The sequence below is a fragment of the Miscanthus floridulus genome, chromosome 8 (genome assembly GCF_019320115.1).
Source record: "Miscanthus floridulus cultivar M001 chromosome 8, ASM1932011v1, whole genome shotgun sequence".
NCBI lineage: Eukaryota > Viridiplantae > Streptophyta > Magnoliopsida > Poales > Poaceae > Miscanthus > Miscanthus floridulus.
The window spans coordinates 160,482,118-160,500,055 of record NC_089587.1 but is presented as its reverse complement, the minus strand read 5'-3'; the positions used below and the strand labels follow the sequence as shown (position 1 = coordinate 160,500,055).

The 17,938-nt window shown below is 51.8% G+C and overlaps 1 pseudogene; it reads left to right on the top strand.

Moving 5' to 3' along the window:
• The first annotated feature begins 2,146 nt into the window (after positions 1-2,146).
• LOC136473853 (WEB family protein At1g12150-like) lies at positions 2,147-17,514 on the top strand (annotated as a pseudogene).
• Positions 17,515-17,938: the final 424 nt, after the last annotated feature.

Here is a 17,938-nt window from a genome sequence, read left to right as displayed (position 1 = left end):
CTCCCCTGCTGTCATTTTGAAACACAACATTATCCTCCCCCCTGCTGCTTCTCCTCCCATCGGTGCCAACGCATGAGCCGACGAGATTGGCAGTGGACGCTGCCTATGGCACGGAGGCGAAGGGACTCGTCTCGCGCCCGTGCTCAAGATGCGCAACCATCGGAGAGTGTGGCAAACGATCCGGCGGACGGCGGATGGTTCGATGACGGTGGGGCCTGTGCGCTCAACGGCGGGCGCCATGGTGGCTTGGAGGAGCCGCATGTCACAAGTGATCCGACCAAAAGTGACTTTGCAACACGGAGCAATGCGAGATGCGACATCAGAAGTTTTTGTTTGCAACAACGAAAAATATATGATAAGAATAACATCATCTCATCTCATGAGATTCTAAGAAAAATGAATTCCTGCCGGAACAAAAGGAGATGTTTCATGTTGCAATGCAACATCTGATCGGAATCCCTTTTTTCTTGTAAGAGGGAGACTTTGCAATTCAGCTATTGAAACATCCGATAACAACTCATGCAACAACAGAAAAGACTAATGCAACAAGAAATACTACTTGCTACAACATCAGAACAAAGCTATTGCAACATCAAAGTCATTCAACTGCAAAATGGAAGCGTTGCCTTCACGAAGTCAGCCCGCGAGGAAGAATGATACCCCCATGGCAACACAAATTCCCACCTTAACATCTCAATCAACCATCGTAACATGCAAAATCAAACATTGAAACATCACAAATCCTATAGAGAGGGGCAAACAAAAACCAGAATAGAAATCCCAGAAAAGTGAACAAAATCCGCAACAAGAGAAACGAACAATTGAAACAAATGAAATAAATACATGAAACATCTGGACTTTACCGTTGCCACATCCATCTTGAGTGGAAGAGTCAGGTCGCCCACGATGACAGTGGTGGGAGAGGGGCCTAGGCGGTGGCGGCGAAGCAGTAGAGGAAGAGTGGTGGTAGGCGGGTGTGCGAGGGGGGAGGTGCCTATGCAGGGCATGGGGATGCTGAGCAGAGAGGACTGTGTCCCCAACACTGGCGAGCTCGCTCAGAGGAGGGATGGCCGCAGGTGACGACGAGGTTACACGGCGTGCGGGAGGCAGCTACGAGCGCCGCCGCGGATGGCGATGAGGCAGTGCGGCGTGGGCGGGGAGCTACGAGGGGAAAGCACCACCACCAATGAGGCATCTGCGAGCGCCGCCGAGGAGAGAGAGAGAGAGAGAGAGAGAGAGAGCGCCACAGCGGAGAAAGAGAGAGGGTGCTGAACGGGATTAGTGATGTGGGGGAGCAAGAGGATAGACGCGTGGGTGGCAGGGCATGTGGGGATGTGTGGGCGTGGGGGAGGAAGAGGATAGACGAGTGGGTGGCAGGGCATGTGGGGATGTGTGGACGTGGGTGGTGAGTGTCTAATGATTTACGTCCGGATCGAACATAACACAGGTAGCATTACCGCTGTGATAGCCCAAAGACAGAGCACAGGCTACACAGCACAGCGAGTGCTTGGCCACACACAGTCTTCATGGTTATCATCATCCTCATCAGTACCATTTGGATCTCATCAGTACAGATGTCCGGATGTGCACTTATCATCATGCTTCCACGATCCCAACAGTAGCAGAAACAAAAAGGGTGGACTCGAATCCCCGGAGCTTGCAGTTGCAGTCTTGCAGATGGCAGTGCGGGAGGCGAATGGTCCCGGGCGGGTCAGGGCGGCGACGTGGGCGGCGCGCGGTCACCGCGGCCCTCACGTCGCCGTGCCGGCCGGGCGGGCACGGCCGACCGCGTGAGATCCGGTCAAGACGACTCGTGCTCGGGGCTCGGCCTCGGTGGATGCATGTCGTCTGCTCTGCTCTGCTCGCTCTTTGGTCTTTGCTATTGCTACCCTTCTTCCCTTGCCTTGAGATCCGTTGCTATTGCTACCCTTCTTCCCTTGCCTTGAGATCCGGGAGCACATGCACATGGACATGCCCGATCCTCTTCCACCTACCCTACTCTAAAAGCAAGGGAGCAAGAGCAAGAGCTCCTCTCTCTTCCTCCGCCGCATCCCCATGTGCAGTGCAGCAACTGCAGCTAGCGCGCATTGTTTTCTGTTCCCTCCAGTAGTCTACCCCGGTCGGCCGGTCCATTTCATTTGCATCGCCGACGACTGAGGATTAACGCAGCTGCTACCCACTGTCGGGGGACTGCACTCCACCTAGGAGCACTGCTAACACTCCGATTCCATCCACGGCAATCATATTCTTTAATAAGCTGACATCCCCTTATGATTGTAAAGGTCTGATTGTTGTCGTCTGTCAATTCCCAAATCGATCGTTAGGGAAACGGCAAATAGAATCCAATCAAATCATGGTTTAAATCCAACGAGTTGTGGCATATTTTGGACACACGCAGGCGGCGCTCCTAATGATAAGTACAGGATAGAGAGGTCGATCATCAGTTCTGGTTAATTCAATGTATCCCATGCATACCAATGGACAGCTTGTTCTTGCTTGTAGCACCTGCCCTTCTTACCTAAACTTGATTGGATTAGTTTAGTTCAATGCACCAGTCGTCAGCCTGGCCACTCTAATCTCAAGTTAATCTCCCCAAAGGCCAAAACGAAAACCAAGCAGCTAGCTCTCAGCCAGCATGCAATCAAACCATGCAAATACAATGCATGCCCCCATGATAATGGAGTGCTCTGTACTCCTCATCTTCTTGTTGTCCTGAGCGGCTGAACCGAAACCACCTCAGACAAGAAGCAGGGGCCATCGAATCCCCAATCATATGCAACAGACAGACAGCTCATGCCTGCTGCTCCCAATCTGCATGCCGCTAACCCAAGGCCATGCCCATCCATCCATCCATGATATACACACAACCACGCACCCCACGTACCCTGTCTCCTTCCTCCATCCGTCCGTCCGGCCTAGCCCGCTCATGTGTGCATGCGCGCGCCATTGCTCCTGCACATACAGAGACAGCTGCAGATGCATGCAAGCTTTCCTCGTATTGCCGCACAAGACTTTGAGCTCAGCTGATACCACTGTAACCAGGAGATCGATCGCGCTATCACCAGCCCCTCCTCTTCCATGGGTACCATTCCGACCTATACTTTCTACAGTCTACGCAAGGCATTTCATTTGGTGCCCTGTATAGTTGTATCTTTCTCTGGGTTGGAAGTTAGCTCTTTTTGTGTTCTTGGCCTACTGCGTTGCATTTCTTTGATAGTCGATCTTGTCCACAGAGGTCCACGCGGCTTTCTAGGAATGGTCTTTTTCTTGGATGTCTCTGTTTTTTTTTTTTTTTTTGACAGTTTCAACCTGTTGTGGTCCACAAAACTTATCTGGGCGTAGTGCCGTATCTTTGCTTTTGGTACTCCTGTACTGCATGTAATCTGTTGCAGGAGTACGCCATCTTTGCACAGAGCACCTAATCCTAATCGTATTTGCAGCATTTGCTGTATCTCTGAATTTTTTTCGGTCTGCGGGACTCGAATGTGGAATGGAATCCATCGAGTAGCTTTACCCTGTTCCAAGAAGGAAGAGAGAGAGAGACGGCGAGATCCTCCCTCCATCTTTTTTTCCTTCCACCAAGACCAAGGCTAGTCACCAACAAACAACGCTGCCTCCATCTGATCTGACTCTCTCAACCTTTTCCTTTGAGATACCCCGCGCGCTTTCATCAGTTGATCCGAGTACGGGAGCTGCCTGCCAGGGCGGCGTCGCTGATGCTGTCGCTGTTGAGCAAAAGCACGCCCAAATCCCGAGGCAAATCCGAGCACATGATTAGCCCCTCATCCTTGCTCCTTTCCGTTGCTGCTTACTCCTACTCCTATTCCTATGGGAGCAGTATTCATTCAGGTGGATTCTCACCTGTGATAGATACATGTGAAATCATTTCGATCGCCTTCTTTCTTATGAATTTGTAGCATGTAACAAGCGATGTTCTTGTTTCTCATGGCAAGAAGATGCTGCCGTCTTTATTTACCAGCTGGTATCTGAATCCAGGACTGCGATGCTGAGGGAGGCCACTGGTCTGGGCAGAGGAGTTTCCACCGCCACCAAGATCCGCAAGCGCTGCGCCGTGTCGCCGTCGTCGGCCGCGTCGTCCTCGGACCGCCAGAGGAGGAGGTGGGAGCTGCGGGCGAAGCGGAGCGTGCGCCTGATCGGCCGGAGCGCGGAGCCGGGTCGCATTGCCCGAGCAGCAGCAGGATCAAGAGGAGGACGATGTCGGAGCCGTCCTGGACGAACCGGCGCTGCCGCCACGGCGACGTCGAGACGCGGTCCGCGGCGTCGACCAGGAAGCTCGTCAGCGCGCTCTGGCAGCACGGCAAGGGCGGGAGCGCATTCGAGGAGGAGGTTGGGGAGGGGGAGGTTCGGTGGGATGCGGCCGCCAAGCGCCGGAGCTCCTCGGATCACCGGCGCAGCGCGTCGGTCGAGGTGGTGAGCGCCGCCGCTCGCCGTGTCGTGCTGCATGTGTTTGTTGTGTCACTGTCGTTGGGTCCTGCTCTGAATCTGTTTGTTTGCTTTGCTGCAGCTGTCCAAGTTGTCGAGAAGAAAGATCAAGGCTTTCAAGGTTGATGATGGAGAGAGGAGCTGGCATAATGGCCATGCTCATGGCCACTGCTTCTCAGATGTCATGAGCAATGGCGGCACTGTGGGCGTAAGTTCCAAGATCCGTACTACTCGAACCCTTCCCTTGTGCGTATGAATTATGATGTTGGACATTTCCCTGCCCTTTTAATAACTACTTATTACTGTATCAACTAATGAGATTTTCCTAAACGTTGTCAATACGCTATAAGTATTACAGATCTTCATTCAAACATTCAAAACAATTCAGAGTAAGGATTTTGCCACATTATCAGACTGCCATTTGTAATGAGGTTTTACCCCTGTCTGCATTTCTGATGCAAATTTCTGAAGTAGTGGCAGCCGGTCTCTGAAGTCTGAACCTTTTTGGAGCCTATCCTCGTGGTTAGGCTGTACCGACTGCGATTATCATATCTTTTTTCGAAAGGCGGCAAAAGCGTTGCCAAATTTTTATTAGACGGAAAAAAAGAGAGACAAAAATTATAAGATTACAACTCGAGCCATTCTCGCTACTTTGACCCTTAGGTCAGCCACTCTACTCTGAATGCAGCTTGACAGAAAACAAAAACTGAAGGAAAAGAACTCCCCTGAAAAAAGAAAAACAAGGAAGAAGAAAAAACCTCTATCTATTACTGTTGTGGCTGATTGATCTGCTCGTATGATCTTGTTGCCGCCTGATATTGCTCCATGTCTTCCTTGCATAAGAAGGCTACTTCCTTTGGTTGTAGACTCTTGTTCTCAAAAGTTCTATTCCTTTCTTTCCATATATTCTACCAGAAATAAATCATGATGCCATCAAATGTTTTCCTATGGCTTTTGTCAATCTTAGTCTGGCATCTTCACCGATAGCTGTGAAGAGATCCATTGATTCCGATGTTATCGATTACCGTCAAACCAAGCCACTGTTTTAGGAAGGCCCAAGCTTGTTTTGTGAAGTAGCAGTCTTTGCACAAGTGCGTGGGGGTTTCAAGTTCATTACTACAGAGTTTACATATCGGATCATTCGGCCAATGCCATTTTATCAAATTGTTAACCATTAGGATCTTCTTATGTAGCAATGTCCATGCAAAGAACCTGCATTTGAATTCACCCTTTGCTCTTCATACTGGCGTAAGTTTCAGCTTGCTGAAGGTCCCTTGGAATTGGATTCGGTAGGCACTTATTGTTGTATATTCCCCATCTGCTGTTCAACGCCAAACTATACTATCCTCCCTGCTTTCATCTAGCTGCACCTGTTGTACAGCGTTCCAAAGCAAGACATACTCATGTAATTCAGTTGGCGAAAACACCGGGCTAATATGCTCTATCCACTTGTTGTCGTGCAAAGCTTTCTGCACCGTGATATTTTTCCTTTTAGCTTTTTTTAATAGTGTCGGGGCCATGTTTTTGAGGGTTTGTCCTTGTGCCCAGGATGACGACCAGAACTTGGCGAATTTCTCATCTCCGATCGTTACTATTGTGGATGCCGCAAAAAGTTCTCGGTCTCAGCTATCACAAGGCAGTTCCAGCTTATTCCATGCTCTTTCCTTTTGTCGCCATTGGAACCACAGCCATCGTATTCTTAATGCACGCGCGAAACATTCAAGGTCTAATATCCCCAAATCCCCTTTTATTTTGGGGAGACATGTGGTTGGCCAATTTATAATGGAGTGCCCCCGTCTACTTTGTCTGGCGTTTCTCCCCTCCAGAGAAAACTCCTTCGCAACCGATCAATCCTATTAATCAACCATTTTTGTTCCAGGAAAACAGTCATATGGTAGATCGGTTGAGCTGACAGCACTGTTTTTACAAGGGTCTCCCTTCCTGCAGCGGACAACAACCTTTCCTTCCATCCTGGTAGTCTAGCTCCAATTTTGTCTATTAAAGGTTGGACTTCTACTTTGCGCAGTTTTCTAATATGGAGAGGGAGGCCGAGGTACTTCCCGGAGAACTTGGCGATCTTTCCAGGGAAATTCTATAGCAGTTGGGTGACGACACTGTCCACCATCCGAATTGGGAAGATTTCCATCTTGGAGATGTTGATTTTGAGGCCCGAGCAATCGCCAAAGAAGGCTAGAATCCTATGTAGGTGTTCTAGCTCTAGGCTGCTCGGGTCAGCGAAGATTGCCACATTGTCCGCATATAGTGAGCAGCGTAGGTTGGCCACCTTGGGTAATATCGGTATCAAGATGCCCCTGTTTGCAGCAACTTCAATGATGCACTGTAGTGGATCACTGGCAAGAATGAATAGAAGGGGTGATAGGGGATCACCCTGTCGTAGTCCCCTAGCATGCCTGATCTCTTTTGATGGTTGGCCATTGATCAAGACCCTGGAAGTTGACATTCCCAACATAACCGAGATCCAGTCCCTCCATTTTGTATTGTATCCCAAATTCTCTAGAACCTCTAACAAGAAACTCCACCCTATTGAATCAAAAGCTTTCGAGATGTCAAGTTTTATGAAGAGCGCCGGTTTCTTTTTCTTATGCAATAGTTGGATCACCCGTTGTGCATAGATAAAGTTGTCATGTATGCACCTCTTCTTGATGAATGCATTTTGTGCATTTGAAACTAGAGTGTTCATGTGAGGCGCTAATCTATTAGCTAGGATTTTCGTGATGATTTTTGCGACACTGTTGATCAAGGTTTTTTTTATCGGCCGATATTCACCGAAATTTCCGAAATTTCCTTTCTATCCACAGGGTCCGATAAAATTTGACATAGGCTAAATTTTTCCCTTCTTTCCTTCTCCCACACAGACAACCCAAATTCAGCCGTGCGACGGTCCCACACTATAATGTTTTATTCTTGTTTTTATCGGTGAACAAGTGATATTTAATAGCTTAGGAATAGTTTCAAGTCAAATTCTACGAATTTTTTTTAAAACAATTTGAATTTTTTTTGAATTTGGTCCGATATTTCCGATATATCTTGCTTATCCTGTTTATCCATGACCTCCGATAAATTTTTATTTCCGATAATGAAAACCTTGCTGTTGATGAGGCTTATAGGTCTATAATCAGATAAGGATGATGCTTCTCATGTTTTAGATAGGAGGACAATATTGGCTACATTGATCAATCCCAACTTAGATGTTCTATGGTTATAGAAACTCATGATCGCCTCAATCAAATCATGCTTGATGATCGACCAGCAGCGTTTATAGAAGAGTCCGATGAAACCATCAGGGCCAGGTGCTTTCTCGGCCAGCATCTCCTTGATCACAGCCTCTATTTCCTGTTCAGTGAATGGAGCATCTATATCGTCCAAATCATGGTGATTGTAGCTAAGCTCATTCCAGTTTAATCCTCTAGTTCTTGTGCTCGGTGTCCCAATTAGGTTGGAGAAGTGGGTGTGCGCCAAAGTTGTTTTGCTTTCTTGCGATATGGCCGGTCCTGACTCACCATTTAGCGTCGCAATGAAAGATCTCTTTTTCTCATGTTTGTGTGTAGCTGAAAGAAACGTGTATTGGTGTCTCCTTTGCGGATCCATGTTAGCCTCGAGTGTTGGCGTGCTCGAGATTTTTGTATCGCTGCAATCCCTAGAGCTTTGGCTTTTAGGTACTTTTAGAATTCCAATTCCTCCGGCGTGAGAGTCCTAGCTTCTTGCGCCTTCTCCAAATTTGCTAGTACTATGTTTAGTATCGCCCAGCTTAATTTCCATCTGCCCAGGGATAAGCGCCTCCAATTTCTTAGCGCCTTGCCCGTGCATAGCAATTTGACGTGGAGTCGCAATATGGCGTCCTAGGTGCCCATCGGTGTGCTCCATGCCTTCTGAACCGTGTCAGCAAAACCAGGCATTTGTACCCAGTGCGCTTCAAATCTGAATCCCCTATAGAAATCACGATTAGTGTCCCCTTGGAGAAACAAAGCACAATGGTCAGAGCCAAGGGAGGCTAAAGCTTGTAGTTCTGTTCTTGGGAACAAATCCCACCAATCTGTGGATGCAAAAATGTGATCGATTCTTGTCATAGTTGGTGACTGCTGATCATTGCACTAGGTGTACTTTTTGCCTCTAAGCTCAATCCTCGTAAGTTCAAGATTGTCGATGGTTGCTCTGAATCTATTGATCATTTGCAAGTTTAGTTGTTGTTTTTCTCCTGGGCATTAAGAATTAGATTGAAATCTCCCAGCAGCAGGCCAGCAGCCATGTTGGGAGCATATGCTAGCGTAGGTCCAAGATTTCTTGCAAGAAAAGGATTTTATCTGCATCATTTTGAGGACCATAGACTCCAGATATAGACCATTCCTTGTTTTCAGCCAGCATTGTTAGTTTTGTTGTAACCGTATTGGTTGTCAAGTGAGGTTGAGTTAGAGTGAAGAAACGTTCTGATGCCGCGATAAGGATGCCTCCGCAGACTCCAACCGATGGTAGAAAAACAGCGTTGCTTGCCATCTCGGTACCCACCACGTCGACTAGGAGTTGTTTCTTGCAAGCATACAATCGTCACTCCGGAAAAAATGATCTGAGTTCTAACTAAGGCTCGCTTTGCTCCATCGTTTAATCCTCTGACATTCTAGCACATGATGTTGCAGTTTTTAGCTACCATAATGGAAAGGTCTGACTACTAGCTTAAGGCGGTTCAACATGGTGTGAACAGACCCACAACCGGGGATGACCGAAGGCAACAGAGCCAGCAGGTCAGAGTTCTTTCCCAAGATCCAAACCATACAAGTTCTCAACCGAAGGCTCATAGGCCAGCAGACGCACGTCTGAAGAAAACTAAGAGGTTCAAAATGCAATAGGTGCCCAGAAGCACCAAAACAGCCACACAGGGCTCGACTAACAACTATGACTTGAGGATGATAACTTGGGCACCCGGCCTGGACCCCTTTGCCTAAGGGGGCTGACATTGGGCATTGGGCCACTAGGAGCTGGTGCATAGGCCAGCAGCTCCGGAATGACCGACGCATTCCTCTGGTTATGCCCCTTGTTCTGGCTCGTGTTGACTTGCTCAATGAGTCCCTGGATGGCCTCCATGGTGTTCTTCTCCATCGGCCTTTCGAAGTGCAGCGCATAGAATTCAAACTCATCATTGATCGGGTCTTTCTCCATGCCTGATAAATCACCTAGCTTTTTAACTAGCAATTCTTGGGCAATCTGAATGGCGCCCTTACCTACATTATTTGCTGCCTTTTTTGCTAATCTAGAACTTTGCCTTTTGCTGGAGCTTGGTGGTGGTGTGACCAGCGGAATTTGGTGTAGCATTGGTGCTGTGTTATGCACTTCCAGTAAGGGTTGTGGAAGGGGTCTCGAAATTGATTCAATGAAATTATCTATGGAGGGTGGTTGTGGCTGGCGGCCATCAATAGAGTTGTTTCCTGACTGGCCAACAGTTGGTACCTGTCGACAGAATATCGTCGGCAGTCCACCGAGGGGTATCCCACGATGGTAGATTTGTCAGTGGGGTGCGCATAATCAGGAACCGGATGGTGACACAAGGCGCAGAGACAGCGATTTAGACAGGTTCGGGCCGTCTGATCGACGTAATACCCTACGTCCTGTGTCTTTGGTGTATTGTATTGATCTGGACGACCAAGTAGCTTGTTCGCTAGGGGACCCCTGCCTCTCCTTATATAGTCTGGATGGACAGGGTTACAAGTAAAGTATCCTATTTGGTACTATACAATGTCTTGCGGTGCACGCCGAGTAGCGCCGTGCACGCCTTGATCTTATGGGCCGGGCCACCCCTGATGGTGCGGCCCATGTCTTGTCTTGAGGATGCCGAGGGCATACCCCCACAGCTAGTCCCCGAGTGTGACAGTAGGTGACGTAGTCGCGTGGTGCTAGGGTCAGAAAGTAGAAGACCAGCCGAGCAGGCAGCCAGTCCCCGGGCGTAGCCTCGAGATGAGAACAAGCACATTCACCGCAAGGTGACGTGTGCCCACTTAGTCCCCGAGCCTGCTGGAAGATGAAGAATGAATCTTGTAGCAAGGTCAAAGAAGTCTGAAAGCTTGCCGACGTCGTCTGACATGCACGTATCAAGACCCCAGAAGTGCTGCCCAAGATCAGCACCCTGATCCGAACAGCATGGAGCAGCTTGATAGCACACCGACAAGACGCAGCAAGATCCGACCACCGAGGGAGCATCAAGGAGTCCTCGGCGTCGCTGGCGATGATCGAGCACCGAGGAGCGAGGAGTCCCCGATGTCGCTGGTGATGTCTGAGCACCGAGGAGCGAGGAGTCCCCGGCGTCGCTGGCGATGACCGAGCACCGAGGAGCGAGGAGTCCCCGGTGTTGCTGGCGATGACCGAGCATCGAGGAGCGAGGAGTCCCCGGTGTCGCTGGTGATGTCTGAGCACCGAGGAGCGAGGAGCCCCCGGCATCGCTGGCGATGACCGAGCACCGAGGAGTGAGGAATCCCCGGCGTAGGCGGCGATATCCGAGCATCGAAGAGCGAGGAGTCCCCGGCATCGCTGGCGATGTCCGAGCACCGAGGACCGAGGAGTCCCCGACATCGCTGGCAATGACTGAGCACCGGGGAGCGAGGAGTCCCCGGTGTCGCTGGCGATGACCGAGCATTGAGGAGCGAGGAGTCCCCGACGTCGTTGGCGATGACCGAGCACCGAGGAGCGAGGAGTCCCTGGTGTAGGCGGCGATGTCCGAGCGCCGAGGAGCGAGGAGTCCCCAGCGTTACTGGCGATGACCGAGCATCGAGGAGCGAGGAGTCCCCGGCGTCGCTGGCGATGATCGAGCACCGAGGAGCGAGGAGTCCCCGGCGTCGCTGGTGAAGTCCGAGCACCGAGGAGTGAGGACTCCCTAGCGTCGTTGGCGATGACCGAGCACTGAGGAGTCCCCAGCGTCATTGGCGATGACCAAGCATCGAGGACCAAGGAGTCCCCGACGTCGCTGGTGATGACCGAGCACCGAGGAGTCCCCGACGTAGGGGGCGATGTTCGAGCACCGAGGAGTCCCAGGCGAAGCTAGCGAGGTCTGAGCACCGAGGAGCGAGGAGTCCCCGGCGTCGCTGGTGATGAACGAGCACCGAGGAGCGAGGAGTCCCCGGCAACGCTGGCGATGTCCGAGCACCGAGGAGCGAGGAGTCCCCGGCGTCGCCGGCGATGACCGAGCACCGAGGAGTCCCCGGCGTAGGCGGCGAAGTCCGAGCACCGAGGAGTCCCTAGCGAAGCTGGCGATGTCCGAACACCGAAGAGGGAGGAGTCCCCGGCGTCGCTGGCGATGACCGAACACCGAGGAGCGAGGAGTCCCCGACGTCGCTGGCGATGACCGAGCACCGAGGAGCGAGGAGTCCCCGGCGTAGGCGGCGATGTCCGAGCGCCGAGGAGCGAGGAGTCCCCGGCGTCGCTGGCGATGACCGAGCACCGAGGAGCGAGGAGTCCCCGGCGTCGCTGGCGATGACCAAGCACCGAGGAGCGAGGAGTCCCCGACGTCGCTGGCGATGATCGAGCACTGAGGAGGGAGGAGTCCCCGGTGTCGCTGGCGATGACCGAGCACCGAGGAGCGAGGAGTCCCCGGCGTAGGCGGCGATGTCCGAGCACCGAGGAGCGAGGAGTCCTCGGCGTCGCTGGCCATGACCGAGCACCAAGGAGCGAGGAGTCCCCGGCGTCACTGGCGATGACCAAGCACCGAGGAGCGAGGAGTCCCCAGCGTAGGCGGCGACGTCCGAGCACCGAGGAGAGAGGAGCCCTCGGCGTCGCTAGCGATGACCAAGCACCGAGGAGCGTGGAGTCCCCGGCGTCGCTGGCGATGACCAAGCACCGAGGAGCAAGGAGTCCTCGGCGTCGCTGGCGATGACCGAGCACCGATGAGTGAGGAGTACCCGGCGTCACCGGCGATGACCGAGCACCGAGGAGCGAGGAGTCCCCGGCGTAGGCGGCGATGTCCGAGCGCCGAGGAGCAACGAGTCCCTGGCGTCGCTGGCGATGACCGAGCACTGAGGAGCGAGGAGTTCCCGGCGTCGATGTCGATGACCAAGCACCGAGGAGCGAGGAGTCCCCAGCGTAGGCGGCGATGTCCGAGCACCGAGGAGCGAGGAGCCCCCGGCGTCGCTGGCGATGATCGAGCACCGAGGAGCGTGGAGTCTTCGGTGTTGTTGGCGATGACCGAGCACCGAGGAGCGAGGAGCGAGGAGTCCCCAACGTAGGCGGCGATGTCCGAGAACCGAGGAGCGAGGAGTCCCTGGCGTCGCTGGCGGTGACCGAGCACCGAGGAGCGGGGAGTCCCCGGCGTCGCTGGCGATGACTGAGCATCGAGGAGCGAGGAGTCCTCGGTGTAGGCGGCGATGTTCGAGCATGGAGGAGCGAGGAGTCCCTGGCGTCGCTAGCGATGACCGAGCACCGAGGAGCGAGGAGTCCCCGGCATCGCTGGCGATGACCGAGCACCGAGGAGTCCTCGGCATAGGGGGCGATGACCGAGCACCGATGAGCGAGGAGTCTCCGGTGTCGCTGGCGATGACCGAGCACCGAGGAGCGAGGAGTTCCCGGCGTAGGCGGCAAGGTCCGAGCACCGACGTAGCTGACGACGTCCGTGCGGTGAAGTGTGCCCACTTAGTCCTCGAGCATGAAGAATCCGAGCGCTGAGGAGTAACCTGCGTAGCTGGCAATGAAGCACGAGCGGCGAATAGTCTGGTCAACTGGTCAATGGCGAAGTGATCATTGAGTAGAAGCGACCGACGAACAATCCGATCAACTGGTCGGCGATGGAGTCCATGAACCAAGCGTTCTGACCAGTTGATCGGTGGAGAAGTCCGAGTCCGATCACCTGGACGACGATCCTGCAATACAAACATGTAGAACGGGTAGTACATGATGTAAAAATATATGAACTTCGGAGAAAAAATAGCGTATGTAGCTTGACGATCAGTTGGAGCGAAGATGTATTTATATTTAATAGAAACCACCCGACCAGTTAGTGTGTAGCTGAGTCTCCAGCCCTACCTAGCCCGTTAACCATAACGCGGACCGCGGAGCTCGTGCACGTGTAGGAGGAACAAGCGTCGCTAAGGAGACGCTACCGACCACCCATAACGCAGAGGGTAGATGCTCGTGCACGTGTAGGGAGGAGCCGGAGACAGGGCCGTCTCTGGAGGTGTCCGAGCATCAACAGGACTGTTCAAGGGTTCGGAAAATCGTTTGGAGAGCAAACATGGAGAAAACAGTTCGGAGAAACATTGCGGCGAAATATGAAGATTGGAGAATATTTAGAAGAATATTAAAGCGTGACTTAGCTTTGGACGGAGCATCTGGTCGGCGACGTATGGCGTTATCTGGTCGGCGTTGACGGCGAACAACTGGCGGGCGGCGAGTTGTTGGTGAAGGCGACCTCGGAGGTGGTTCCGAGATCGGATCTGCTGTCGCAGGGGCTGGTGTAGCCAGCGATGAATCGTCGTCGTGGACCGGCATGGATCTCCACGAGATTGATGACGAGAACGCGATGTTGATTTGAGGTCCATCTGACTCACCATGGATCAAGCGCACACCCCTACCTGGCGCGCCAACTGTCAACAGAATATCGTCGATAGTCCACCGAGGGGTATCCCGCGATGGTAGATTTGTCGGTGGGGGTGCGCGTAATCAGGAACCGAATGGTGACACAAGGCGCAGAGACAGCGATTTAGATAGGTTCGGGCCGTTTGATCGACGTAATACCCTACGTCCTGTGTCTTTGATGTATTGTATTGATCTGGACGACCAAGTAGCTTGTTCGCTAGGGGACCCCTGCCTCTCCTTATATAGTCTGGAGGGACAGGGTTACAAGTAAAGTATCATATTTGGTACTATACAATATCTTGCGGTGCACGCCGAGTAGCGCCATGCACGTCTTTCTTGTGGGCCGGGCCACCCCTGATGGTGCGGCCCATATCTTGTCTTGAGGATAGGGGGCATACCCCCACAGTACCAGTAGGGCTAAACTGATTTTCTCTACTTCCTCTATAGGTTGACTATGCATCGTTGTAGGCACTTGTAAGTCTAAGCTTTCATTGGCCATTTGGGAGATTGCATTACTCGAATGTTGGTTCTCTTCTAAGTCAAGATTTTCATTGGCCATTTGGGCTATTGCATTACTCAAATCTTGGTTTTCTACTTCATTGTCAGAGAATGCAGCAGCTGTAGAAGCTGGGGGCTTACCAGGATCACGTCCAGGTGATCAAGCAGCAGCTCTAGCTTTTTCTCCATGGGTGCACTGGTCCGCTCTCCCATCGGCCCCTCCATGTCCATGTCTGCTTCTGGTTCAGTGGAAAGAGGCGATGCGTTATGCACTGTATGTGCTGCAAATGCACCCTGTATATTGGTTACAATGTTAGGAGCATTCTCACTTGGTGTGATGATGTTGGAGTCCACGGTGGCTGACAGCCACATGCGATCTTCGTCCACTTGCTCCACCGGCTGCTGTACTCTACACCAACCGGGCTTATCCATTCATTCATCTGCTGATGCGATTCTCCTCATCATCACCTCAAGCCTAGCACATAGGCTGTTAGTTGGAGGTTACCTGCGGTGCTGTTGTTAATCCTCCTCTAGGTTTATGCGGCGACGGGAAAGATGGACTGATCGAAAGTTGGAGCCAAAGATTCGACGGTTAGTTGGGACCTGTTTTTCAGTTGGTACAACGGTTAGTTGAATAGGAGGGCCACGACAGCCTCAGCTCTGACTGTGTCTGTCAGCGCCGCCTAATCATGCTGCTCTTCGTTCTGTCCGTCTCAATCATCCTGCACTAGTCCTTGAGATGGAAGTTCACATCAAGTTTGTCCGCTGCCCATGGTAGGTAGTATAAACTTTGGGGGTGTCTGGTGCCCCCTTCTAAATTTTAGTTGTTGTACCATCAGATGTTTGACACATACATGGAGTATTAAATATAAACTAATTACGAAACTAATTACATAGTTTGCGACTAATTTGCGAGACGAATCTTTTGAGTCTAATTAGTCCATGATTTGATAAATTTTTGCAACATTAAACATATACTAATAACGGATTAATTAGGCTTAAAAAATTCGTCTCGTGAAGTACTGACAGATTATGTAATTCATTTTTTTATTAGTATCCGAACACGCCATACAATATCCTTCCGACACACCTCCTAAATTTTAGTAGCCAGATCCAAACACCCCTCGGGATACTGGTAAATGCTGAGATCATAACAACGACAGCAGTAACAAAGAAGAGGGTGTTTAGTTGGGTGAATTTTGGATTTTGGGCTACTGTAGCACTTTCATTTTTATTTGGCAATTAGTGTTCAATCATGGTCTAATTAGGCTCAAAACGTTCGTCTCGCGATTTCTAACCAAACTGTGCAATTAGTTTTTTTTTCGCCTATATTTAATGCTCCATGCACGTATCGCAAGATTCGATGTGACGGATACTGTAGCATTTTTTTGGATTTTGGCCTGGCAGCTAAACACGGGCGAAACCATATATACCCACTGTATGTAGTTGCTGATCATTTCATCTGTACCACCACCTTTTTTTTGTTGAGTCTAAACATCTTCCAAGTTGCTGTTTATTTGCTGATCTGAACAATTCGAGTATGAATCAATGTTGGTCCACCCATTTTCAGGGCCGCACTCCAGCACGCCAGGGTGATCGAAACAGAACAGTGCAGATGCAGGAGCTGTACAACAGCCTCACCGCGTCCAACGAGCTCGTCAGGGTCCTGGCCAACGTCCTGGGACCCACGGGGGGCCTCAACCCGACGGCGGCGTCCCTCCTCGCCGCGCTGCGCTCCGAGCTGGACGCCGCGCGCCAGCTCGTGAAGCAGCACAGGCGCGGCGGCGACGAGGACGACGACTACGAGCGCCTGCTGCGGAAGCAGCTCGCGGAGGAGGTGCGCGCATGGAAGTGCAGGCACAGGGAGAAGGCCGCGGCGGCCGCGCGGCTGGTCAGCCTCGGAGCTCGACGGCCAGCGGCGGTCGCGTAGTCGGGCGGAGAGGGTGGGCAAGAAGCTAGCGGAGGCGCTGGCGGACGCGGAGGCGTCGCTGCGGGCGGCCACGCGGGAGCTTGAGCTGGAGAGGGCGTCCAGGGAGCGCCTGGAGAAGGTGTGCGACGAGCTCGCCAGGGGCGTTGGCGCCTGCACGGAGGCAGAGGAGGAGGAACTCAGGCGGGAGGCCGCCACCGCTCTGGAGGAGTTGGAGAGGGAGAGGGAGATGCTGCAGGTCGCAGACGAGCTCCGTGAGGAGCGGGTCCAGATGAAGCTAGCGGAGGCGAGGCTCCAGTTCGAGGAGAAGAACGCCGTCGTCGACCGCCTGCGCCAAGAGCTCGAGGCCTTCTTGGGCACCAGCAACGAACGTCGAGAAAAAACGCCTGCTCACCATGAACTGGTGGCCAATGATGTGGTGGAGGATCAGCAGCTGCAATTGGTTCTTGCCTCTGAATTCGGTGTCGACGGCATCGATAGTGTGGTCACAGAAAAGAGCGGACAAGAAGAAAATGCCGAAGCTGATGCTGATGACGACTCGGAAGGCAGCGACATCGAGCTCAACATGGACGACCACAGCTGGAGCTACACCACCAACACCTCCAGGTCCAGGGAGACGACGGCCATGAACGCAGCGTCAGTGCACGGCTCACTTTCAGACAGAGCAACGGAGTGTGGGGCCGACGCCGGCACCTTCGATCGGAGATCTGAAGCAACAAGGGAGGCACTGGAACAGGACTGGGCGGCGGACGGATGCAGCGACGACGGGACCACCACCAAGGACATGGACGAGGACGCGGAAAGGTACCAGGCGATCAAGAACCTCAGGGAGCAGATGCTGGCCGGCCACGCCTTTCTCGTCCTGTCCAAAGGTGAGGCCGACGCTGACAGCGATCGGCGTCGCCATGGTTTCGCTTCTCATTTTGAAGACGGTGGCCTCTGGTGAGCCAAATTGCTTGGTGTTCACTGTTCAGCCGTTGATGGTGACACCAGCCCTCTCTTTCTATAAAATTTGTGTAGTCTCTTTTGGTTTTGGTGCTCCATTTGCACAGCACAGTTTTATAGAGTTTTTTTTTCCTCTGGGGTTTGGATCGATACTGTACTTCCACAGGAATCGTGGTTTCAAAGTTTTGATGTTTTGGCACTTGCATTTTGCGTTTGGCATCACAATCAAAACTCAAAACTCACAAATGCCTTATTTCTGGATACAGAATTATAAACTTACAACCTTAATGTTAGTGGAGGCCTGCACTTTAATACCCAAGAGATGCGTGAAAAAAAATCTAGAAATTCTGATAAGAATAAAAAAATCTAGCAATCGATTTAGCAGACTTAAATCGCTAACCACCAGATCTATTATGTTTTTGAAAAATATTCACAGTATCATCTAAATTTGTATCCGAATTACACGTATATGGCATCATAAAAAGCAATCTAAATTTACATCTAAATTACCTGCTATATGCTATTAAGTGAACCCTTGCAAGGTTGAATGGTCGAAGT